Raw genomic sequence first — 27289 nt, forward strand, 5'->3', positions numbered from 1 at the left:
GTGTCGACAGATAACTCGGAACTGGCGTGTGTGATTCAATGGATATGCGGTCACGAGTTGATCGTAAACTGTTTTCTACTCTCTTGTTGTGTCAGTGGATTTAATGGTTTTAAATTACAAATATTTATGGTTTTTAAAGAACTACAATATCTTATCCAGCTGATGTATTGTCTAGCGGGATGACAGTTATGTTAATGGGTCATTCATGTGAGATTACGTAGGTATTGTTTTTTTCCATACTAGATTACTGCGGTATTTGGCATAAGTAGTTCTTTATTTAACGAAGATTTATTAATTTGAGAAACTTTTAAGATTTTTCTATGATATCATAAGTGATCACTAGTTCTTAAGAGAAGACTTATGGAAAATTACATTTAACGGTAGATCTTGACAAGTGTGTATATCTTTCTAGGTAAACTTGCGAAGCAGAAACCTAGAGATGAATATTTCGCAACCTTTCGGTATCATTGATTAAACAAGCTGTGATTTTGCTTCTTAAGGAAATTAAGAAACAAGCAAGTGTGAGCTGCTGTCTGCGCATTAAATATGTCCATTTATTCAAAAACTTGACTTACTCTAATCTCCTGACCAGTTAAGTGATTCCCCCTTCTTTCCCCTGTAGTTTTGTTTATCTCGTAACAGCGTCTTCCGTCCGTACTACCTAGTGACTTCGCCACTCGTTACCGTTTGGAAAAGGTGTTATATTCTCATCGCAGACCGTGGAACTCTGTCTAAAATCTACTTTTTCACTTGTAGTTAACGGTTCCAGGTGGAGGAAAAAACCAATTCGGTTTTTTCCCCCTCCTACATACGCTGGTCAAAGAATATATACAGTTTACACACTGAATAATACGACGCCTCGTGGCCTTAATTGCCTTTTCCATTACCTGTCTCAACGATATTATTTGATACCCGTTATCGCGAGTGCCCTTGAAGATTACGTGGTGAGAGTGCCGATGGTTTGTGAATTCTTCAAATAGCGCACATCATCAAATAATAAGAAAATATAACGGAAAATGTGTATTATAACTAGAATGGATTTGCATAGCAATTTTCAGTAGTCCAAGGTGATTTAACTTTTTCCAACTTAGCATTAGCAAAAAAGCTAGCACAGTAAGAGAAAGCAATAAAAGAAAAACAAAAAATTTCCATACTTGATTATCAACCAAAGTATTTCCATTTTTACATTGGCTTATTTTGAATTATCTTCTGTTGAAATGATCTGTTGAATTCTCTTCATTGAAATGTTTTTGCTTGACCAACAGTTATGTTACAATATTTACTCTAAATTATACTGTAAATAGCATTAGTAGAGGCATATGATGCAAGAAAACAAGCTTATACAGCATCAGCCAAAAAAATCAAACCCTTCCCCATTTCACCTATCCATTCGATCCAAACGTTTGTCTAGTTCTGCCTTGAATTTATTTAACCTGTCAACTTCTATAACAACAGATGGAAGTTTGTTCCAGCAATCAACCACCTGCTGGCTAAATGCAAATTTCTGCACATCTATTCTACAACTGTCCTTCCTCAATATGAATTTGTCTCCTCAGATGATTAATCTGTGGAAGAGGAAGAATCGCATCAGCATTAAGCTTGCTCAAACCATTGAGCAAGCCTTATACACCTCAATCAGATCACCTCGCAGGTGCCTAGACTCCAGACTTGTTTACTAACAAATTATTTTGAAGAAACAGAAAGAAAGGAGAATGAATATTTCAGCTGTTTTCTGTTATTGACCCCAGTTTTAAAAAAAAAAAAACACTAATGATTTCTCTGAATTTTTTTTTTTTTTTTTTTTTAACAAAAAGTAAATATGTTCTGTTTTAGTGCTACTTGAGCTGAGATTTTTGTATATGAAAGAAGACCATATATAGATATGGTCTTCTTTATATAAAGATATATATGACCATATATATCTTTATATATGACCATATAAAGAAGACATATATATTATAATGAATATATCTTTAATATGTCATCTGTAATTATAAATTCTACAGTATTCTTGCAGAGGAAGTTAAAGATTTGTAACAGCATGTTTTTATTTATTTTTTCTTCCTTCCATAACAGCTGTATTCTGTTTGACATGGAAATATTTTGTTATGAAATCATAGGAAGGCTAAAGTGGGTGTGGAAGCTTCAGTTTTTAGGTTTCTTCAGACCCTTAGGATTTCAGTTTTTTTTTTAATCATAAATACATCTATTAAATTATTATTATTGCATTCATTATGCAAAGCTAGCAGTTTTGAGTATAAAATGAGAAAATTTTGTCAATGCCAGCAGTAACACTGTGGTGAATAGGATTGATGCCTTTGATCTACTTAGCAACAAAATATACTGCTTTTAATGTAACAATAATCTTAATTTTGCAGGAAACTGCCATAGGTCTGCTTAGAGGATGCATTCAATTTTATTAAAAACAAATTGCCCACTCCAATTAAATTAATCTGAACAAATACTGGTTTGCTATTACAACTTAGTAGTAAAAAATTAGCTGCAATTTTTTATTTCTCTCTCTCACTATGTTCAGATTTTAATTAGTAATTTTATATTTGTTTAAGCTATTCCAATTATAATTTTTTTTAAGCGTTTATCACTGGACGGACCCCTTACTGTTTTCAATATTCAATATTGATAAAGACATACCGTGTTTAATGCCGTTTGCTGAAAGGTTGTAGGGGTGGTTAATGACAGGAATCAGTCTGCTACTGAAACAAGATCTAGAGAAACTGGGCAGATGGAAAAAGTGGCAGTTGAAGTTTAATATTGAATGCAAGGGACTGCACTTGGTTAGCAGTAATCCCAGAATAGCCTACCAATTGGGCAGTACCACACTCAAGGTGGTGGAGAATGAAAAAGACCTATTGGTAATTGTATAAACCAACATTGAAGTTCTCAGAGTAGTGCAGACAGGCTGCTAGGATAGCTCATGGGGTACTGTCAGCAGTATACAATAAATTTTTGACTAGGGACTATTATACCATTGTATATGCGGCAGTGGTCAGGCTGCATCTTGAATACTGCATATGTGTCTGGAAGCCTCATTTTAGAAAGAATGTGGATCTGTTGGAAGAAGTACAGAGAGACCAACAAGATTAGTCAGATGCACAAAAGCAATACTCTTACCACAAAAGACATTCTGTAAATTGCAGCATCTGAAAACCAGGCAGCTGTGAGAAACTTGATTGAAGTGTTTGAGGCATTAAACGAATTGAATAAAATAAATGCTCTTGTCATCCTTATTCTTTCTTGGTTGATGCACATAAGGAGGCTTTTTTAAATTGAAAAAGGATGGTTGTAGAATAGATGTGCCAAAATTTACAGAGTAATTGATTGTTAGAATAAAATTCCATTTGGTGTTGAATAAATTTAAGAAACAATTATATAAATTATTAGACGAGATGGACTTTTTTTTTTTTTTTTTTGCTGATGCAATATAATCTTGCATTATTTGCCCTAATATCTGTGGATTGACAAAAATCACCAAGAAAATGCAACATGGAATGATTCATCCCCCCCACCATTGTACCACCCCTTACCAGGCATGAGTGTCACATGACCCAATCAGTATCTCTACTGATTGTGTCATTCTCCACCGTATTTAATAAACAAAAATTTTGACAGAAAAAAATTTATAATTCAACATGTCAAACATTGATAGTGAGCATTTTAAGGCTTATAGAGCATGTATACGTGCAATGCTACCACTGAAACCACTTTTATTGAGTACAAAGGAGAGATCTAAGCTGTTTCGACAGCAGAGAAATTACAGCATGTGATGGAGTTGAACAAAGAAGCCAGAGAAGGTCCATCCACATCTTCAGAGCCTTTCATCTCCCCAGAAATGTTAGAAGTGAATTTGGAAGGAGTTGTGATGGAAGTTGATACTGCAAATGAAAATGAAGGGTCCTCAAAGCCCATTCATAAACGAAAAGCAAAGAAGCCAAAACCGACTGACAGAATTATTCTATCAGATCGTTCAACACGTAATACACAGCTGGAGCAGCACCAGGATTTTGAGAAACACTGAAGCATCCAGATTTCAGTTCTGTGTGTAATCGGCTTTCGTTCAAAAATGATGTGAAGATTGTAGCAGTTCGTGATCACACTCTTCTTCAAACAGCATTTCCAACTGAGGATGCAAGTCAGATGTCAGCCTGTATCAGCTGTAGTGGCTCTCTCAAGAACAAAGTCATTCCGGCTGTATCGAAATTAAATGGTTTTAAATATCATCCAGTGCCACAGCACTTGACGAAACTAGATTTGGTAATGAAACATCTCATATCTCCGAGGCTCCCATTCATGCAGATTCATCACCTGCGGCATTCATACGCTCAATACGGGATCCTTGGTGAAGTGATAAACATTCGCCTAAAGAAGTTTCACTTAACTTCCGTTATGCGTGTTCGGCACACACTACTTTTTTCTTAGTAGTTAGATGCTTTACTGTGCTGCATGGTTAGTGAGTAAAAAAATTTAATTTTATGAAACCATCATGACAACTGTTGCAATGAACTTATAGTAATTTACAATTTGGAGACTATGTATGGCCAGGGTAATCAAAATTTACTTTTATTTTTATTCTTCCAATTCTAAATTAATGTATTACTGTACTGCATGTTTATCAAAGCATGAGTTTTTTTTTTTTTTTTTTGTTACCAACAAGTGAAATGTCAAATTACTAGCATGTTTTTATGTCCTTCACTACCTCTTTCAGCAGACATTTCCATTTTTTTTTTATATTCTTGTTTTCTGCCTTTATCAGTAATAATTAATTTTACACACACATCTTTTTATCAGCTTACTGGGATCTGATCTCAAAAACATAACTAATAAATTTTTTTTTTATTAGTATTGAATATCATACTTTTGTTTGTTATTTGGTTTTTAGGAGCATTAGCAACTAAGGCCATATTGCTCCGGGATATGCTGTGGTCATTGCGTGACCTTTCCGCATCCTCCGTATTTGGTAGTGATGGGCTCGAACCCAGTCTAATCAAGAAGTGTGTGCTACGAACTGCTGCTCCTTCCCACTTGGCTACGGAGGTGCCCATGCTTTTTTTTTTTTTTTTTTTTTTTTGCTTTTGACTTCCATATCTTACTTATACTGCAGGGTGTTTGAACTTTCTATAGTTCTGCCTTCTGTATTTATTACAGAGTCTAGAAAAGAACTTTTCTGCTCCCCCATAGCTGTCTGTCTTCAGTTTTTTTTTTTTTTTTAATACAAGTTGTGTTTTTAATCAACTGTTGTTATCTTGTCTTGTTTTCATTTACTATATTTATTTAAAACCCAGAGAATTGCTGTGTTGATTTAGTTCATATGTTTTTATTTGTAACCTATAGCTAATAATTAAATATAGCTAATATAATAATTATACGCTTAACAAGTACAGGTCACTGTTGAACAAAAGCCGAGAATTAGGGTTGAATTTGAAAGTGTCTGCAATTCTGCCCAGACACGATAGGAGGGAGTATATGATGAGAGCCTTGTCGATCAATTCGGCCCTGGAAAGATTGTGCAAGGCTCAAGGGGTAGAATTTTTTTCAGCCTGGACTGTACTTGTTAACAGGAGAGATTGCTTCTACAGGGATGGGATACACTTAAATAGAAAGGGTGCAAGAATATTTGCTGATGCTATCGAGGCAGTGTTAGGTGGGTCGGAAAACTGCTAGCTTGGGGGGAGACAAAGACCAATAGATTGACAGTAGCCACTGGCAGAGGTGAAAGAGATTCTTGCACTGCTTCTATTAGAATGAGCAGAAGCCTGAAAAACAAGATTCATGGTATTTCAGAGACTGCTGGGAGCCATTGCGGTACAAGTAAACACGTGGGTTGTGTTAGGGTAGCTAAGAATAGAAACAGGTGCAGGTATACTTGCGTGTACACCAATGCTAGGAGTTTAGTAAATAAATTTGATGAATTTGAGGTATTGCTCAAAACATCAAAGGAAGATATTGTTGGGATATCAGAGACGTGGTGTCACACAGATATAAGGAATGCAGAACTGGAATTTGGGGAGTACGTCTACAAAAAGGATAGACTGGATAGGAAGGGAGGAGGGATTATGCTATTAGTTAAGAAACACATAAAAACCAAGGAAGTGAAGCCAGTCGACATCGCTGGACAGTGCAGTGTGGAGTCAGTTTGGTGTGACATAAACATTGGGAGATCAAAATTGAGAGTAGGAGTGTGCTATAGGCCTAATGACTCTGATGAGTATAATAAGGAACTGTACAGGGAAATAGAGTGGGCCAGTAAATCAGTGTCTTATAATGGGAGATTTTAATTTCCCAGATATTGACTGACTGGAATTTGGGGGCTGGTTACTCACACACTAGCAGGACTTTTGTGGATTTATTGGATGATTGTTTTCTACATCAGCATGTTCGGGAGGCAACTAGAGGGAGTAATACTCTTGATTTGATTATCAGCAGTGATTCTTCATGCATTAAGAATCTGCAGATAAATGAACCACTAGGTGGCAGTGATCACAGTGTGCTGAAGTGGGATTTACTCAAAGAGGTAACTACCATTAGGGGTAAAGGGAAGGGTTATTGCTTTTGTAAAGGCGACTACGATGGACTGAGACAGTATTTAAATTCTATACAGTGGGACCAACTGATGATGTTACCAACAGCAAATTCAAAATGGGAAGCATTCAAAGAACTTATCTTGGAAGCTACTAGGCTTTACATACCAACTAAGAAATATTGTTCAAGGTTTAGGCCAAAATGGATGTCAGATGAACTAATGAGGCATATGGCAGAGAAGAAAAATGCATGGGATACATACAAATTAACACATGACACAGAAGCCTATGATAGATACAAGTTGATATGCAACCAAGTTACAAAGGAGGTTAGGCAGGCGAAGGCAGATTACGAGAAATCCTTGGCAAGGGATGCAAAGAAAAACAGCAAAGAGTCCTTTACTTATGTAAACTTTAGAAGGAAGGGGATGAATCAGATTGGTCCACTTGATATTGATGGGTCAAGTGTTGATGATCCTGCTCAGGTAGCTAACAAACTAAATGAATATTTTGCATCGACATTCACATGTGAGGAGTTATTCAGCGAGGGGAATGCCAGAGGTGTATTCAACTCTAGCAGTAAGCTACAGAATCTTGAAATAACTGGGAGTAAAGTGGAGGAGAAACTGTTGAAGATAAACACAAGAAAGGCACCCGGGGTGGATGGGATCTATCCAGTTATATTAAAGGAGGCAGCAAAGGAAGTAAGCAAACCCTTAGCCATAATTATGAGAGCTTCCTTGGACTCAGGGGAGGTACCCATAGACTGGAAATGTGCAAATGTGACCCCAATTCACAAAGGAGGATCAAAGGCTGACACAAGTAATTATAGACCTGTGAGCTTAACTTCTGTTCCAGGAAAATTAATGGAGGCACTGGTTAAAGAAGCACTGCAGGATCATTTAGACAAGACTTCAGTTATAGCTCGGACACAGCATGGTTTTGTTAAGGGGAAGTCTTGCCTGACCAACTTGATTGGATACTATGATGCAGTCACAAAAGAACTGGATGCAGGGAATAGCTTTGATATTATATACTTGGATCTTAGAAAGGCTTTTGATACTGTTGCACATGGAAGACTGCTACACAAATTGGAGCAGTGTGACATTGGAGGCAAATTGCTGCTATGGATAAAGGGGTGGTTGAGGGGGAGAAGACAGAGAGTGGTAATCAATGGACACTGCTCATCGTGGACTGATGTTATTAGTGGAGTCCCTCAGGGCTCAGTGTTGGGTCCATTATTGTTTTTTTCTGTATTTATAAATGATATTGATGATGGTATATCGGGCTTAATGTCCAAGTTTGCAGACGATACAAAGGTTGGCAGGGTTGTCAAGGACACTACTGACACTATGCTGCTGCAACAGGATCTGGAAAGGTTGAGCAGATGGGCTGAGAGGTGGCAAATGAAGTTTAACATTGACAAATGTAAAGTACTACACATGGGAAACAGCAACCCCAGAGCAACGTATCAACTCTGTGGTACTACACTGACAGTGGTAGAGAATGAAAGGGACTTGGGGGTGGTTGTGCAGGCAGATATGAAGTTCTCTGAGCAGTGCAGACGGGCTGCAAGAGTAGCCCATGGAGTATTGTCAATGATATACAGGAATTTTTCCAGCAGGGATAAGGAGGTGATTATTCCATTGTGTAAGGCGATGGTCAGGCCACACCTAGAGTACTGTATACAGGTCTGGAGGCCTCATTTCAAGAAGGATGTAGAGCTGCTGGAACGAGTACAGAGAAGGGCAACAAGATTAGTGAATGGAACAAAGGGGTGCTCTTACGAAGAAAGGCTTAAGTTTTGCAAATTACAGTGTCTGGAGACTAGGCACCAGCGAGGTGATCTGATAGAGGTGTATAAAGCCTTGAATGGTTTAAGCATGCTCAATGCTGATGGGATTCTTCCTCTAGCTCAGAAAAATCACCTGAGAGGGCATAAATTCAAATTGAGGAAAGACAGATGTAGGATAGATGTGCGGAAATTTGCCTTTAGCCAGCGGGTGGTTGGTTGGTGGAACAGACTTCCATCCCTTGTGGTGGAGGTTGATAGCCTAAATAAGTTTAAGGCTCAGCTGGACAGGTATTTTGAACGAACAGAGGGGTGAAGTGAAAGTGGGTTTTTTTTTTTTTTTTTGGCTGATGCTGCATAAGCTTGCTTTCTTGCATCAAATGCCTCTGCTAATGCTAATAATGAGCAAGTCTACATACATTATCATCAAAATTTTAACTTTTGGGAAATCAAAACTTGACCTCTGCTGAACCCATAACTAGGAAATAATCAGGAAGATCAGGAAGTATATAGTGATATATTTAAAGTTCCATAATGTGCTACTTGTTGGAGATGTTTCACCTGATCTTGGATCACTGTTAAGAAAGTTTGGGGTCTTGATAAAGTGAGCAATAGTTGATTTCACCTCTCATATACTGCTTACAAGATGACTCTATATATAAACCTGTTATATCCCCCCCCAGCATAAGTGCCACATTCAAAAATTAAAGGCATTTCTCAACTTGCATGATTATCTCAACATCTGGAAACATCGCTGGCTGCAAAATACCAGGAAGAAACCTCCAAAGTATGTCTGAGATATGCTCTAGCTTTCGGCATATTCAAAAGATATTTCCCAAATATGGTTCCAGGCATTCTAAATTCTCTGAACAGTGATCGTGCTCTATAGACTATTGAACCCAGATGTTGGGGAGATCGATCCTGAAAATACTTAAAACAGTTGTAACTGTCACAATTGTTACTTTTGGCATTAATGCTACCTCAACTAATATTTCATTTCATCACTGTAATTCACAATGTAACTGCTATTGGCAACTCAGCCTATGGCCAGAGACTTGTGTAAAAGCACTGGCTTTTACACAAGTCTCTGGCCATAGGCTGAGTTGCCAATAGCAGTTACATTGTGAATTACATTGGGCTTCTTATTGACTTTTCATTAACAGTGAATTGATATTAATTATTATTTAAACTTATATGTAAGTTTCCTTTGTATGTCTTTGTCCAGGGTGAAACAATTTACCCTACAATAGTAAATAGGCAGCAAGGCATGACTGGTTACATTACAAATTAAATTATATCAAATCCCTTAAAAATATAGTGCTTGTGGTCTCTGTTTTCTTTTTTGTGATATTTTTATTTTAGTAGCACTTGTACTCTGGGCTGTGAGTATGTTTTTCTTTGGGCAGGGAATCATGCATTTTCTCCCCCTGAGGATGTGTTGCTTTTGGTTCTTTTTCTTTTCTGTTCTTTACTTATATTTTTATATTTACTTTATTTTTTGGTATGGGGTGGTTAAGTTCGTAGGAGCAGAATAGCACCTTGCCTTGCCTATAACTATTAACAGCATTATTTTGTGGTTTAAGTGTTTTTTAAATTTAATTTAATTTAAATTTACTTTCTACATGACGGAGTACTGTATGTGCTTATTGCTTTCTTAACAGTTTACTTGACAGTGGTATAAAATGTAGGTCTGCCAGGGTATGTCTGCCAGGGGCAAAGGTTGATGACGTTGTAAAGCAGATATCATCTTTTAAGGGCACAAAAGGTGATATAGTTGTACACGTTGGCACTAATGATATCAAGAGTAGGAGACCGGCAGAATTGCTTAACAAGTACAGGTCACGGTTGAAAAAAAGCAGTGAAATAGGGTTGAATTTGAAAGTGTCTGCAATTCTGCCCAGACACGATAGGAGGGAGAATATGATGAGAGCCTTGTTGATCAATTCGGCCCTGGAAAGATTGTGCAAGGCTCAAGGGGTAGAATTTTTTTTCAGCCTGGACTGTACTTGTTAACAGGAGAGATTGCTTCTACAGGGATGGAATACACTTAAATAGAAAGGGTGCAAGAATATTTGCTGATGCTATCGAGGCAGTGTTAGGGGGGGTCAGAAAACTGCTAGCTTGGGGGGAGACAAAGACGAATAGATTAACAGTAGCCACTGGCAGAGGTGAAAGAGATTCTTGCACTGCTTCTATTGGAATGAGCAGAAGCCTGAAAAACAAGATGCAGGATATTTCAGAGACTACTGGGAGTCATTGCGGTACAAGTAAACACATGGGTTGTGTTAGGGTAGCTAAGAATAGAAACAGGTGCATGTATACTTGCGTGTACATCAATGCTAGGAGTTTAGTAAATAAATTTGATGAATTTGAGGTATTGCTCAAAACATCAAAGGAAGATATTGTTGGGATATCAGAGACGTGGTGTCACACAGATATAAGGAATGCAGAACTGGAATTTGGGGAGTACAACGTCTACAAAAAGGATAGACTGGATAGGAAGGGAGGAGGGATTATGCTATTAGTTAAGAAATACATAAAATCCAAGGAATTGAAGCCAGTGGACATCGCGGGACAGTGCAGTGTCGAGTCAGTTTGGTGTGACATAAGCATTGGGAGATCAAAATTGAGAGTAGGAGTGTGTTATAGGCCTAATGACTCTGATGAGTATAATAAGAAACTGTACAGGGAAATAGAGTGGGCCAGTAAATCAGAGAGTCTTATAATGGGAGATTTTAATTTCCCAGATATTGACTGGAATTTGGGGACTGGTCACTCACACACTAACAAGGCTTTTGTGGATTTATTGGATGATTGTTTTCTACATCAGCATGTTCGGGAGGCAACTGTAGAGAGGAATACTCTTGATTTGATTATCAGCAGTGATTCTTCATGCATTAAGAATCTGCAGATAAATGAACCACTAGGTGGCAGTGATCACAGTGTGCTGAAGTGGGATTTGCTCAAAGAGGTAACTACCATTAGGGGTAAAGGGAAGGGTTATTGCTTTTGTAAAGGCAACTACGATGGACTAAGACAGTATTTAAATTCTATACAGTGGGACCAACTGATGATGTTACCAACAGCAAATGCAAAATGGGAAGCATTCAAAGAACTTATCCTGGAAGCTACTAGGCTTTACATACCAACTAAGAAATATTGTTCAAGGTTTGGGCCTAAATGGATGTCAGATGAACTGATGAGGCATATGGCAGAGAAGAAACATGCATGGGATACATACAAATTAACACATGACACAGAAGCCTATGATAGATACAACTTGATCTGTAACCAAGTTACAAAGGAGGTTAGGCAGGCGAAGGCAGATTATGAGAAATCTTTGGCAAGGGATACAAAGAAAAACAGCAAAGAGTTCTTTACTTATGTAAACTCTAGAAGGAAGGGGATGAATCAGATTGGTCCACTTGATATCGATGGGTCAACTGTTGATGATCCTGCTCAGGTAGCTAACAAACTAAATGAATATTTTGCATCGACATTCACACATGAGAAGTTATTTAGTGAGGGGAAAAACCAGAGGTGTATTCAATTCTAGCAGTAAGCTAGAGAATCATATGATAACTGAGAGTAAAGTGGAGGAGAAATTGTTGAAGATAAACACAAGAAAGGCACCCGGGGTGGATGAGATCTATCCAGTTATATTAAAGGAGGCAGCAGAGGAAGTAAGCAAACCCTTAGCCATAATTATGAGAGCTTCCTTGGACTCAGGGGAGGTACCCACAGACTGGATATGTGCAAATGTGAGCCGAATTCACAAAGGAGGATCAAAGGCTGACACACGTAATTATAGACCTGTGAGTTTAACTTCTGTTCCAGTAAAATTATTCAAGGCACTAGTTAAAGAAGCACTGCAGGATCATTTAGACAAGACTTCAGTTATAGCTCGGACACAGCATGGTTTTGTTAAGGGGAAGTCTTGCCTGACCAATTTGATTGGATACTATGATGCAGTCACAAAGGAACTGGATGCAGGAAATAACTTTGATATTATATACTTGGATCTTAGAAAGGCTTTTGATACTGTTGCACAGGGAAGACTGCTGCACAAATTGGAGCAGTGTGACATTGGAGGCAAATTGCTGCTGTAGATAAAGGGGTGGCTGAGGGGGAGAAGACAGAGAGTGGTAATCAATGGACACTGCTCGTCGTGGACTAATGTTATTAGTGGAGTCTCTCAGGGCTCAGTGTTGGGTCCATTATTGTTTTCTGTATTCATAAATGATATTGATGATGGTATATCAAGCTTAATGTCGAAGTTTGCAGACGATACAAAGGTAGGCAGGGTTGTCAAGGACACTACTGACACTATGCTGCTGCAACAGGATCTGGAAAGGTTGAGCAGATGGGCTGAGTGGTGGCAAATGAAGTTTAACATTGACAAATGTAAAGTACTACACATGGGAAACAGCAACCCCAGAGCAACGTATCAACTCTGTGATACTACACTGACAGTGGTAGAGAATGAAAGGGACCTGGGGGTGGTTGTGCAGGCAGATATGAAGTTCTCTGAGCAGTGCAGACGGGCTGCAAGAGTAGCCCATGGTGTATTGTCAATGAAATATAGGAATTTTTCTAGCAGGGATAAGGAGGTGATTATTCCCTTGTATAAGGCAATGGTCAGGCCACACCTAGAGTACTGTATGAGCTGTTTCTGACTACAGTATCACTGTTGCTGGGTGTTATTTGGTTATTAGACTAATCTTGATATACCCAAGACATGGTCATATGTGAAAACCCTAGCAAGTTGCATTTTCTGAGATAGTCATACTGGCATGTGTGATGCTAATTATCATTCCATATTCAAATTCACTTAAACCTTTCATCTCACTACCTTTTCATACTGGATTGAGCTATAAGAAGGTGATTATCCCCTTGTATAAGGCTATGGTCAGGTCACACTTGAGTACTACATAAGGTCTGGAGGCCTCATTTTAGGAAAGATGTAGAGCTGCTGGAATGAGTACAGAGAAGGGCAATGAGATTAGTTAGTGGAACAAAGGGTTGCTGTTACCAAGAAATGCTCAAGTTCTGCAAATTGCAGCATCTGGAGACTAGGCACCCATGAGGTGATCTGACTGAGGTGTATAAGGCCAAGAATGGTTTGGGCAATCTGAATGCTGATGGGATTCTTCCTCTAGTAGCATACTGTCATTAACAATCCTGCCAACCTTTGTATCATCTGCAAACTTCAAAATTAAGCTTGATATAGCTTCATCAATATCATTGATAAATATAAAAAACAACAATTGGCCCAACACTGAACCCTGGGGACTTTACTAATAACACTAGTCCACGAAGAGCAGTGTCCATTGATTACCACTCTGTCTTCTCCCACTCAACCATCCTTTTATGCATTATATCAACGTACCCTTAATGCCATGCTGCTCCAATTTGTACAGTAGGCTTCCATGTGCAACAGTATCAAAAGCTTTTGTGACATTCAAAGTATATGATATCAAAATTATTTTTTGCATCCAGTTCCTTTCTTTGTGACTACATCATAGTATCCACTCATATTGGTCAGGCAAGACTTCCCCTTAACAAACCCATGCCGTGTCTGAATTATTACTCCAGTCTTCTCTAGATGATCCTGCAATGCTTCTTTAACCAATGAGTCCATTATTTTCCCTAATGGACTCATTGGTTAAATAATTTGGAAAATAATGGACTCATTGGTTAAAGCTGTTCTGATCCATTATGGACTCATAATGGATCAGAACAGCTTTTGATCCCCCCTTTGTGAATTCAAAAGGTGAAGGCACTTTTCTTATGTTTAACTTCAGTTTCTCCTCCACTTTGCTCAGTTATTAAAAAATCATTTAGCTCCCTGTTAGAATTTAATAAGCTTCTGTTCTTTGCTTCCCTATACAATTTCTCATGTGTGAATGTAGATGCAAAATACTCAGCTATCTGAGCAGAATCATCTACAGTCAAACCATCGATGTCAAGCAGACCAATCTGATTCAACCCCTTCCTTATAGAGTTATATAAGTAAAGAAGCCTGCTGTTTTTCTTTGCATTCCCCAGTTAATCACTATTCCTAACAATAGACAGTTTCAGGACCTTAAGTAATCCACTTGCAAGTTTCCTTGGTTGATGTTAAGATCTAATTTTATACGGACTGGTTGGTGGGGGCAATGTAATGGTGTGGAGATTAGTTTTTTGTAGTTCACATTTGGATGCCACATATCTCTGGAAATTGTTTTTGGTACTTGGCTGGAAACAATTTCCAGATAACCTGTGGCTACAGTGTATCCATCTATGAATGAGTTCTTCCAGCCAGCAGGATAATGAGCCATATCATAAAGTTAGAATTGTACAGAACTGGTTCCACGAATATGAGAGTGAATTCAAGAGACTTCCCAATCACCAGACCATAATGCAATTTGAGCATCTGTGGGATCAAGCTCTTCAGTATAGAGATCCCCAGCCATCCAGTTTGTTAAAACTGTGAAAAATGGTTGTCTATGGACTGTCTCCTCACTTAAGCCTGAAAGAAGGATCTGTCCTTTAAGTATGGGAAGGCAAAATTCTTCTCCAGGAGATTAAAAACACCAGAACCATCACCAGGAAATAGCCATCCCTCCAATGACATTACCATTATAGCTATTTTAAAGACTATTAGTACATTTGTGATTTTAGCAATCCTCAAAGTACCATCTTTGCAACAGGGGCAATACCACCATATTCAATGCCCCAACATCATTGAGATGGAAGCAAAGGTTGTTAGGGAGTTTAATATCTCAGTATTCCAGGTAGGATCAGAACAGCTTTTCAAGCATTCTGTCACTGAGAATCCTACAGTGGAGGAATCCTATAGGTGATTTAACACCCTTTTCAAAGAGCACATTAAAGATGTATATTATGAGATCTGACTCAGCTTTCCATACATTAGGGTGTCCTTATATATAGGAGTTCAGAAAATCCCTGCTGTCCATGGACATCTTGTACCAGAGAAGACCCTCTAAAGAGGCATTTTCCCATTAAATGCTTCTCCATAGAAGCTGTGAACAGAAAGTAGGGCATCTCCTTTATTCTTTCATACTCCATTCACACTTTCACAAACACATAATCTGCATTTCGAAAATAAATTCAATACTGAATCAGTGTAGCAGTACAGACAGGAATTACAGTCATCTTTAGAGTCAACAAATCTGTGAAGAAATGACAGTAGTACATCTATTAATAGAAAGAGAAACTCATCAGAGCTGTAACAAACTCTGAAGCAATGTCTTACCCCATTCAGGCAGGAAGGAGCATAAACTTAGTATTTGAAATATCCTCCCATTATCTCCATACCAGAAAGAAATGAACTTTCTATTCCCAGAGTTAATTTTTCAAATGTAAGTTCCACCTGTTTGTAATCCCCAATTCATTTATTCATTTTCTAAAATTTGGTATTAGTACCTTGATAGGGATGCTGTACTCTGTTTGGCTTCAGTTATGGCTTTCTGTAGTGTAGTTAGCATTTTTATGATTATTATAATTATATGAATAGAGTCTATTCAAAAAAGTATCCAAACTGATATAGTATGGTGACAGTCAGCATATTTACAGGATGGGAAATATTTGAAATAGTGTTCTTTCTGGGGAAATGCACATGGCCCAATAATTTCCCCATTCTTGGAAGCACTTCTAGAAAGCTGATTTTGAAATTGCCTAAGGCCAAGCCATTGTATTACTCTTTGTTTGGCGCCTCCGTAGCCAGGTGGGCAGGAGTGTCAGTGCGTAGCACACGCTTCTTGATTAGACCGGGATTCGAGCCCGTGACCACCAAATACAGAGGATGCGGAAAGGTCAGGGAATGACCACCACATATCCCCGGAGCAATATGGCCTTAGTTGCTAATGCTCCTAAAAACCAAATAACAACAACATACTCTTTGTTTACATGTTATCAATCAATGTTCTTTCATTTTTTACCCACGGCATAAGAAACAAAAAAAAAAAAAAAAACCACATAGATGTGGACATCTGGTAAATTGGAGGGTTGCTGGTCTTGAAAAATTCCATATTTGGCCAGAAGAAAAAAAAAAAAAAATCTTCATACAGGTAACAAAAATGCTATGATGCAACATTGCGATGAAGCAGTCAGTCTTTGTAGTTCCACTTTTCTGATTTTTTTTTTCACACATTATTTTTCACTGCTAGCTTGGGGGGATTCGCAGACCAATAGAGGCAGAGATGAAAGCGATTCTTGCACTGCTTCTATTGGAATGAGGGACAGCCTGGATAGCAAGTTACTGGGGATTTCAAGGGCTGCTGGGAGTCATCATAGAACAAGTAAATACATGGGTTGTGTTAGGGTAACTAAGAGTAAGAATAGGTGTATGTATACTTGCATGTACACCAATGCTAGGAGTATAGTAAATAAATTTGATGGATTTGAAGTGCTGGTCAAGACATCAAATGTGGATATTGTTGGGATATCAAAGACGTGGTGCCACAGGGATTTAAACAGTGCGGAATTCGAAATTGGGGAGTACAATGTGTACAGAAAGGATAGACAGGACAGGAGGGGTTATGCTGTTTGTTAAGAAACATAAAATCTAAGGAAGTGTATCCAGTTGACATTGGTGGACAATGCAATGTTGAGTCAGTGTGGTGTGACATAAGCACTGGGAAGGGGAAAATGAGAGTAGGTGTGTGTTATAGGCCTAATGAATCTGATGAGCATAATGAGTAATAGTGCACAGAAATAGTGGGCCAGTAAATCAAAATGTCTTGTAATGGGGAACTTTAACTCTCCAGATATTGACTGGAACTTGTGGGTTGGTCACTCGCATGTTAGCAAGACCTTTGTGGATTTATTGGATGACATGTTTTCTGCAGCAACATGTTTGAGAGGCAACCAGAGGGAGTAATACTCTTGATCTGATTATCAGCAGATTCTTCATGCATTAAGAATCTGCGTATAAAGGAACCACTAGGTGGCATTGATCACAGTGTGCTGATGTGGGACTTACTTAAAGATGTAACTACCATCAGGGGTAAGAGGAAGAGTTTTTGTAAGCCGACTACTATGGTCTCAGAGTTTTTAAATTCTATACAGTGGGATCAACTGATGCTGTTACCAATGGTGAATTCTAAATGGGAAGCCTTCAGGGACATAATCTTGGAGGGTACTAGGCTTTTCATACCAACTAAGAAATACTGTTTAAGGTTTAGGAATTAATGAGGCTCTTGGCAGAGAAGAGAAATGCATGGAATGCATATAAATTATCAGGCAACACAGAAGCCTATGGCAGATATAAGCTAGTCTGTATTTCAAGTCACAAAGGAGGTTAAGCAGGCAAAGACAGATTACGAGAAATCTTTGACAAAGGATGCAAAAAAAAAAAAAAAAAAACAGCAAAGGGTTCTTTACTTATGTAAACTCTATGAGGAAGGGGATGAATCAGATTGGCCCACTTGATATCTATGGATCATCTGTTGATGATCCTGCTCAGGTAACTAACATAAATGAGTATTTTGCATCTACATTCACACATGAGGAGTTATTCAAGAAGGGGAATGCTAGAGGTGAATTAAACTCTGGCAGGGAGCTAGATGATTTTGTAATAAATGATAGTAAAGTGGAGGAGAAATTGTTGAAGTTAAACATAAGAAAGGCAACTGGGGTGGATGGGATCTATCCAATTATATTAAAGGAAGCAGCAAAGGAGGTAAGCAAATCTTTAGCCATAATTATGAAAGCTGCCTTGGACTCAGGGGGAGATCCCCGTAGACTGGAGATGTGCAAATGTGTCCTCAATTCACAAAGGGGGATGAAAGGATGACATGGGTAATTACAGACCTATTAGTCCAACTTCTGTTCCAGGGAAAATAATGGAGTCACTGCTTAAGGAAGCAATGAAGGATCATCTAGACAAAACTGCAGTTATAGTTCAGACACAGCATGGGTTTGTTAAGGGAAAGTCTTGTCTGACAAATTTGATTGGATACTATGATGTGGTCACAAAGGAACTGGATGCAAAGAATAATTTTGATATCATATACTTGGATTTTAGGAAAGCAATTTGATAATGGCACATGGAAGACTACTGTACAAATTGGAGAAGTATGGCATTAATGGCAAGTTGCTACAATGGATAAAAGGATGGTTGAGTGGGAGAAGACAGAGTGGTTATCAATGGATACTGCTCTTCATGGACTAATGTTATTAGTGGAGTCCCCCAGGGTTCAGTGTTGGGCCCATTGTTTTTTTTTTTTTTTTTTCGGTATTTATCAATGATATTGATGAAAGTGTATCAGGGTTAATGTCTAAGTTTGCAAACAATACGAATGTTGGCAGGGTTGTTAATGACAGTAATGATAGTGTACTACTGCATCAGGATCTGGAAAAGTTGAGCAGATGGGCTGAGAGGTGGCAACTGAAGTTTAACATTGACAAATGTAAAGTACTGCATATGGGTAGCAGTAACCCCAGAGTAACGTACCAACTGGGTGGTACTACACTCTGGGTAGTGGAGAATGAGAAAAGGACTTGGGGGTAATTGTGCAGTCACATATGAAGTTTGCTGAGCAGTGCAAAAAGGCTGCAAGAGTAGCCCATGGGGTTTTGTCAATGATATATAGGAATTTTGCTGGCAGGGATAAGAGGGTGATTGTCTCCTTGTATAAGGCAATGGTTAGGCCACACCTCGAGTACTGTATACAAGTGTGGAGGCCTCCATTTTAGGAAAGATGTAGAGCTGCTGGAAAGAGTACAAAGAAAGGCAATGAGATTGGTGAGTGGAACAAAGGGTTGGTGTTCCCAAGAAAGGCGAAAGTTCTGCAAATTTCTGCTTCTGGAGGCTAGGCACCTCTGAGGTGATCTAATTGAGGTGTATAAAGCCTTGACTGGATTGAGCAAGCTCAAAACCCAGGGTCCTGAGCTGGTCACCATCATCCTTCTCTTACTTGGTGATTCTCTCTCTCTCTCTCTCTCTCTCTCTCTCTCTCTCTCTCTCTCTCAGGGTAACTTGAAATTTTTTTTTTTTTTTTTTTGCTGGTGCAGCATAAGCCTCAGGCTTCCTTGCACCATATGACTAATAATAAAATGCTAATGGGTTCTTCCTCTGCTCAGATTACTCACCTCAGGGGGACAGAAATTCAAATTGAGGAAAGACAATTGTAGAATAGATTTGTGGAAATTCGCCTTTAGCCAGCGGGTGGTTGATAGTTGGAACAAATTTCCATCTGTTGTAGTGGAGGTCAGCAACTTAAATAAGTTCAAGGCAGATCTAGACAAACATTTGGAGTAAATGGATGGGTGAAATGGAAAGGGTTTTTTTTTTTTTTTGCTGATGCTGTATAAGCTTGCTTTCTTGCATCATATGCTTCTGCTAATGGTAATGTTATTTCAGACCTTCAACATAGAACTCTTTTTATTAATTGTTTGTCTTTCTGGTACATATTTATATTGGGCACTGCCTCACAGTCAGAAATTGCTAGCAACATGGCATTTGTTTTGTGTAACAAAACAACGGCCACAAGAGAATTTCTGAATTCTTCTTTTGGGCCTTGAAGTGAAAAAGTGCGACAAAAGAAACCCACAGAATGTTAAAAACAGTTTTTGGAGATGATGCTATATGTCATACAAGGACTTTTCAGTGGCTTGTAAAGTTTAAAGAAGGTTGCTTGTCTTTCAAATATGATCCTTGCTCTGACCCCTCATGTTCAACTTCTGAAAATGATTTAGTCATGATCTGATCAGAAGTGAGTGATGCTTAACCATCCATGAAGTTGCTAATATAATTGATATTTCTTATGAGATATGGCAGTGAATTTTGACATAAGATTTGGTAATGTGGCTCATTTCAGCCAAATTTGTCTTGTATCCTCTCCGAGAATCGCAGATCTTGCACATAAGAATCTTTGTCAATGTGCTGCTGCTGACGAATCATGGGAACATGGCTTTGACTGGGAAGTAAAGGTCCAGTCTTCTTGACAGATGGCTCAATTTTCTCCAAAACTCAAAAAAGCAAGACCACTTCAATCAAATGTGAAGGTTGTGCTTATATTTTTTGACTCTGGAAGTGGTGGTATCATTTGTTATGAATTTGCCCTGCATGGCCAAACAGTGAGCCAGAAATACTACAAGACAGTTCTGCAGTGATCATGTGATGCTTTCAGAGAAAATGGCCAGATAAGTGGGCTTCAGAGAATTGGCACTTATATTATGACAATACTCCTGCGCACTTAATGCTTTTATTCAAGAATTTCTTGTAAAGCACTCTATCACTGTGGTTCCTCATCTACCATACCCATCAGATTTAGTTCCCTTTTTTTTTTTTTTTTTTTTTTGTGTTCAAAGTTTAAATTTTCCTTGAAAGGTTACAGATTTTGCAACAACTGATGAAATTATTCAAACACAATGCAGGAACTATTTATCGGGAATACCTCTAGAAGTTTCAGAAACATTGGAATTTGTGTTGAATTGGAAGCATGTAAATAGTGTGAAGGAGATCACTTTGAATGAGAGCCATTTGAATAGCTAGCAATCTTAATAATTTTCCAGATATTAGTTCAGTCTCCATATTTTTTTGGTAATGCCTCTTTTATCAGATTTTACTATCTTCTGTTTTAGATAATTTTGTATTATTTTTATAATTTACATATTTCAGTAACATGAAATGGTTATAATGCCATTAAATCTTGAAATTTGACCCTTTGTTTTACTCGTTTTTTGGTTTCTCTTTAGTTTCTCTTAAATTAATGAAAAGACTTTTTTTTTTTTTCACATTAGTATATATGCATAATGCACCTATTGTTTTCACCATGCATGTCCGTACGCATGTAACAGCTTGATGGCAGTGGATGAATTTTCATCAAATTTTATATTTGGGCCTTTTAAAAAGATCTTTCAACCCATTCTAAATTTCATTAATATCTGAACAATAGAAATCCAGCAGTTATTTATTTTTTTCATACATATCACATAAGCTATCCACATACCATATATTAGCTTGAAGTACTTGGATACTGTTTGTTGTCATGCACTGTTTGGAGGAATGGTCTGTGTGTTGGATATGCAGAAATAAAATTTTCATGGTTCATGCATAATAGTCATTGCTTTTTGCTTATTACGTTTTCATTATAAATCATGAATTATTACTATTTGGTAATGCACCTGAAATGTAATGCACTGCATACATTAACTAATCATGGAAAGGACATTATTTGGTAAAATTACTACATTAGTTCTACAGAAATTGCACTTCTCAGTGTGATAAGTTTTAAATTAAATTTATTGGGTAAGTGAGGAGAATAAAAAATTTGTAAAATTTTTGACCCATTCGGTTTCGATATCTAAATTAAAATGATGACATTTCTGAATTGCCTTTTGGATTTTGTCATTGGATCAGAGTTCTCAGAATGCAAACCATAGTCTGATGACAAGTCAATATAGAATTCAGAAATTTTGTCATTTTAACTTGGATGTAGGACTGATTGAGCCAGAAATTCACCATCATCATCAGCCATTTTCAATCCACTGCAGGATGAAGGCCTCTCCAGCAACTTTCCAGTTCCTTCTGTTTTGTGCAATGGCCATCCATTTACTACCCACAAACTCATGAATTTCATCTGTCCATCTCCATTGTTGTCTTCCAGGTTTTCTCTTAGCTCCTCTTGGGTATCATTTTGTTATTTTCTTAATCCATCTGTCATGTCTTCGAGCAATGTGTCCTGCCCAAGACCATTTTAGTTCTTTAGTTTTGATAAGAATGTCCTTTACTTGAGTTTGCTGCCTAATCCATGTGTTTCTCTTATCTAACAGTCTGATTCCCAATATAATTCGTTCCATTCTTCACTGTGTAGTTCTCAGCTTCTCTTCCATTCTTTTGGTGAGTGCCCAAGTTTCACTTCCATAAGTCATGGTGGGGAGTATACATTGGTTCATTATTTTACGTTTCAGACAAACTGGGATATTGCTCTTCAGTATGTGACTATATTTCCTGAATGCTACCATCCAAAATTTATTCTTCGCTTGACTTCCAGCCATCTCCAGCTTTTCAATTACTGCTCCTTCAATCATTATATCCCTTTCTGTGGCATACTTGGTCGTCATTACTTTTGTTTTAGCCATATTCATCTTTAGTCCAAAATCCTTACTAACTCTGCATAACTGATTAAGATTTTCCTCTTAATTCTTTGGGATTGTGGCTTATGACCGTAATATCATCTGCAAATTGTAAATGGTTTAGGTACTCTCCATTCACATTGACTCCTTTCTGAACCAGTCTAATCTTCTGAAAGCTTCCTCAAGGGCAGCAGTAAACAATTTCGGGGATATTGTGTCTCCTTGTCAAACTCCTTTCTCAATTTTAAATTTACTACTGTCTTTGTCTAGTCTAATAAAGGAGGTAGCATTCTCATATATTTTCTTCAAAATCATAATATATGGGGTTGTCTTTCCAGTGCCCGAAACATTGCCTTATGCTGTATAGAGTCAAATGCTTTTTCATAATCCACAAATGCCAGGTGTAATGGTGTTTTTATATTCATTTGCTTTCTCTGTTAGCTGTGATATTATGTGAAGGTGATCCATAGTTGAGAATCCTGTCCTAAAGCCAGCTTGCTCTTTCGGTTGATTCTCATCAAGTATTCTTTCTGATTTGTGAACAACTTGTGGATGTGGGATAACAAGCTAATTGGTCTATAATTGCCAATTTCTGATTTATCTCCTTTCTTATGCAGCAAAACTATGATTGCATTATTCCATTCCTTAGGCGTCACACCTTTTCTAATGCATTTTGTGAAGAGTCTTGCCAGTTTTTGCATCATGTCTCTTCCTCCCAATTTTAACAACTCTACAGTAACTTTTCATCTTCCCCCAGGGCTTTCTGATTCTTCATTTTCTTCAATGCATGTTCTACCTCATCAGGAAGGATATCAGGTATATTGTATGTGTTACTAATTTGTGATCCATCTTCCCCTGTGCTGGCATCATTCCCTCGCTCCTTGTATAATTCTCTATAGTAGTCTTCTGCTATTTGAATTATGCCTTCTCTGCTATTTATAAGTACACCATCGCTATTCTTTAGTTTCAGTATCATTTGTCTTTCTGTATTACTGCTCATGGCTGCTGATTTAAATCCTTTGCTTTCCCTACTTTTCTTTTTAAATCCTTTGTTTTCCCTACTTAAAAGTAGAACAACAAATACTTTGTTGTTCTACTTTTCTTGCATTAAATTTTCTTATGTCTTCTGAGTCTCTAATGGCTTTGCATAACTCAGTTACTCAATTTTCTCCTTGTCAGTGTTTTTCTTGCTCTTCATTTGTCGTCTTCGGTTCATCATGACAAGTGTTTCTTGACTAATTTTTTTCTTCTTTGGATTTCTTTTTACCTATAGGTTTCTTGGACTTTATCACTTTCAGAAAGTTGTAATATTCCTCGTCGATATCTTGGTCCTGAGAAGTCTGCAGAAGCTCAAACTTGTTCCAGTACATACTGCTTTTTCTCCTCTTCTGTTATCTCAAAGTCTTTTGTATTATTCACTCGAGTCAGTTTTTTTCCTTTCTTTTCTTACATCTATATCAAGTGTGCATATTACCATTCTGTGATCACTTCCAACCTTTACCTTGTTCAGGACAGTAACATCATTCACGATATATCTTCTGTTAATGAGGATGAAGTCGATTTCATTAGTTGTTAATCCATTTGGGCTCTTCTATGTCCACTTTCTGTTCACCCTTTTCTTGAAAAAAAGTGTTCATTACTGACATTCCTCGAGATTCTGCAAATTCCACAAGTCTTTCACCTCTCATTTCTTTCACCAATTCCAAAATTTTCTATAGTTCCCCTTTCTGCACTGTTTTGTCTCTTTCCAAGCTTAGCATTGAAGTCCCCCATAATGATAGTGTAGTGAGTTTTCTGTTCATCTAGAAGACTCAATTTCAATGTAAATTTCTTCAACCTCTTCATCATTATGGCTCAATGTTGGTGCATAAATCATTATAACCTTTAGCTTATACCTCTTAGAAATCCTAAGTAGTAGTCTTGACACCCTTTGTGATGTACTTTTGAATTCCAAAATGTTGTTAAAAAAAATATCTTTATGGACCAGAAAGCCAACTCCACCTTCGCTCCTTTCACTGTTTCCATTGTTGTACAGCAGATTTCCCCTTGATAAACTTATAAATGATTCATTTCTTCTTCTTATTTCAGCCAAACCGATGATATTCCAATTCACATTTTCTAATTCCTTTTCCAGCTCTAATATCCTGTCTTCACCAATGAGAGATCTTATGTTGTAACAGGCCAAATTCAGTTTCCGTGCATGGCAGCATGGTCATACCCAGAGATTCTTAGCACCCTCTGCTTCCTCTCTGATCCTCTCGCTGCCGTAAGAGAGGGAGTGAAAGCCGCTGGGGACTGAGGGCCATTTGTTTTGTCTTACTGTCATGTGCTGGAAGGTTTGGTCCTTTCCTCTTCACACTGACCAGGCATCTTGAAGAGAACCACTCTACATGCTCATTGCCACCTAAGTGATGTAACAGGGCTTACCATCGAGAAGGTGTGCATGAGTGGATTTTAGGGAGGCAGGCCAACCGGACTTCTCCTAAATCTTCTGAAATAGAAAGATATTGGATCCATCAGTGTTTTATACTGAGTGTCTGATAACACACAGAATGCCTGTTCCCCTCTAAGCCCCAGCCAGAAATTAGTGAAGAATTTTACCCTGACTTACCAAAAAATCAAATTTTTTGTTTATTCCTTCATTTACATCACTGCCTACTGTGGGTGTTTCTACACCCACTGTAAGGCAGTGTTGTTTATCTTACAAAACTTGTAAAGAGGCTTGAAAGAATTTATTAGCAATAAAGGCATTTTAAATAGAATAATAAAATTAAAAAATAAAGCCCTGAAAGTATTAAAAGTTTCATATTAAATTATAGTTATATTAAAAGTTTATTACTTTAAAAACAGAATTTAGCATCAATAACTTTGGCCATCATCAACTAAATTTACAAAGTAATAATTCTGGTAAACATAATACGAAAGGTTCAGTTGTGAATTCCTTTAGATGTACTGAGAGAATATTTTGTGAAGATATTTTACATTGGTAGCTGTCTGATAACTGTTCACCATCTTAATTCTTTTATTTCTCAATTTATTTCTTTTATGTATTTTAGAATATTACATTGCTTTGAGCCTTTTGAACAGCAGGATCACAAAAATACATAGGCCTAATTTAAGATTCTTATTTCATCCATTTTACATTTTTTGGGATGAGTAACACCAAAAAAAAACAAAATTTTGCCTTGTCCTACATGGACAGCCAGTATTCTAAAATACAGGATCAGACTACACCAAGAAATCTTGGTACCATTTTCTAGATAATTGCTGTAAAAATTTATATTACAGAAATTACTATATTCATTTTTGTTTAAAAATTATGGTATATTTTCATCAAAAGAAAACTGTATTCTAGTAGAATACCATTTTCAGAGCTTATTGGCTCTGAAATGGTGCTGCTATAATTCATATTCTGTAATCTAAATTACTCCACACCATCAGCATCTCTCATATTATGGAGTAATACTTCACAACTGGGTTGTCATCATTGTAATACCACAGTACCTGCCCACCCACTGATGAGGAGCCAATAAGCTCTGAAATGCTGCTGTATGAATGATGGTATCCGCTGAGAATAAGTAACAATAGTCTTCTCCTATGGTGAAGCATTACTTATTCAAGGAGTGCAATATCATAGTAACTCATTGTGAAGGTATTCACAATATGAGATATATACTTAATGATGCCAATTTATAACTACTTAAGTAGTTGGCTATGTACAGGAATGATGCAATTGCACTAACTTGTATGCATGTTATACATATTTTAAATAAAATATATACTTGTATACAATTTTGGAAGGTGGATAGATATGGGCACTTTAAACTTTAATTTTCTCATGGCGATTTCTTTCCAGTTCTTCTTAGCCTACAATGGTATAATTCAGTGTTTCTTAACTGGAGGGGGGATGCGACTCATTTTAGAAGTTATTTACAGACATAAAGAATTCATTGTTTTGGCGTCTCATGTTTTCATATTTAAAATGAATATAATTAACAAAAAAGTGCTTATGTATTAATACTATTTTTTTAATCATTTAATTTTCCACATCCGAATTATAAATATAATTCTTAAAAAAAGGCTATCAAAATAAATACTTGTTTGTATTTTAATATTTTTATTTTATGTGATTCTTGTTATTTGTCAAACTTATTTTCTTATCCATGTTCTATATCAAATACTTCATGACCACTTCATGTTATTCCCCTCCCTGAATAACTCCTCATGTGTGAATCTAAATACACAATACTCATTTAGTTTGTTAGCTACCTGAGCAGGATCATCAACAGTTGAACCATCAATATCAAGTGGCCAATCTGAATCATCCCCTTCCTTCTAGAGTTTACATAAGTAAAAGAACTCTTTGCTGTTTTTCTTTGCATCCTTTGCCAACGATTTCTCTTAATCTGCCTTTGCCTGCCTAACCTCCTTTGTGACTTGGTTTCAGACCAGCTTATATCTATCATAGGCTTCCGTGTCACCTGTTAATTTATATGTATCCCATGCATTTTTCTTCTCTACCACATATCTCATTAGTTCATCTGACATCCATTTAGGCCTAAACCTTGAACAATATTTCTTAGTTGGTATGTAAAGCCAAGTAACTTCCAAGATTAATTCTTTGAATGCTTCCCATTTTGAATCTGCTGTTGGTAACATCATCAGTCGGTCCCACTGTATAGAATTTAAATACTGTCTCAGACCACTGTAGTCACCTTTACGAAAGCAAAAACCCTTCCCTTTACCCTGATGGTAGTTACCTCTTTGAGTAAATCCCACTTCTGCACACAGTGATCACTGCCACCTAGTGGTTATTTGCAGATTCTTAATGCATGAAGAAGTACTACAGATAATCAGGTCAAGAGTATTACTCCCT

The 27289-nt window shown here is 37.4% G+C and overlaps 1 protein-coding gene across 2 annotated transcripts in view; it reads left to right on the forward strand.

The window, feature by feature from the left end:
- Positions 1-27289, forward strand: part of Uvrag (UV-resistance associated gene) — a 113779-nt gene continuing 86490 nt past the window's right edge. The window contains exon 1 of one of the 2 annotated variants that reach the window (XM_090385827.1): positions 1-221. The gene's annotated coding sequence lies outside the window, so the exon portion shown is untranslated. The remainder of the gene's footprint in view (positions 222-27289) is intronic. The other variant, XM_090385823.1, reaches the window with a different exon arrangement.

Source organism: Mastigoproctus giganteus, chromosome 1 (assembly GCF_048544385.1).
Source record: "Mastigoproctus giganteus isolate SK-2022 chromosome 1, ASM4854438v1, whole genome shotgun sequence".
Lineage (NCBI taxonomy): Eukaryota > Metazoa > Arthropoda > Arachnida > Uropygi > Thelyphonidae > Mastigoproctus > Mastigoproctus giganteus.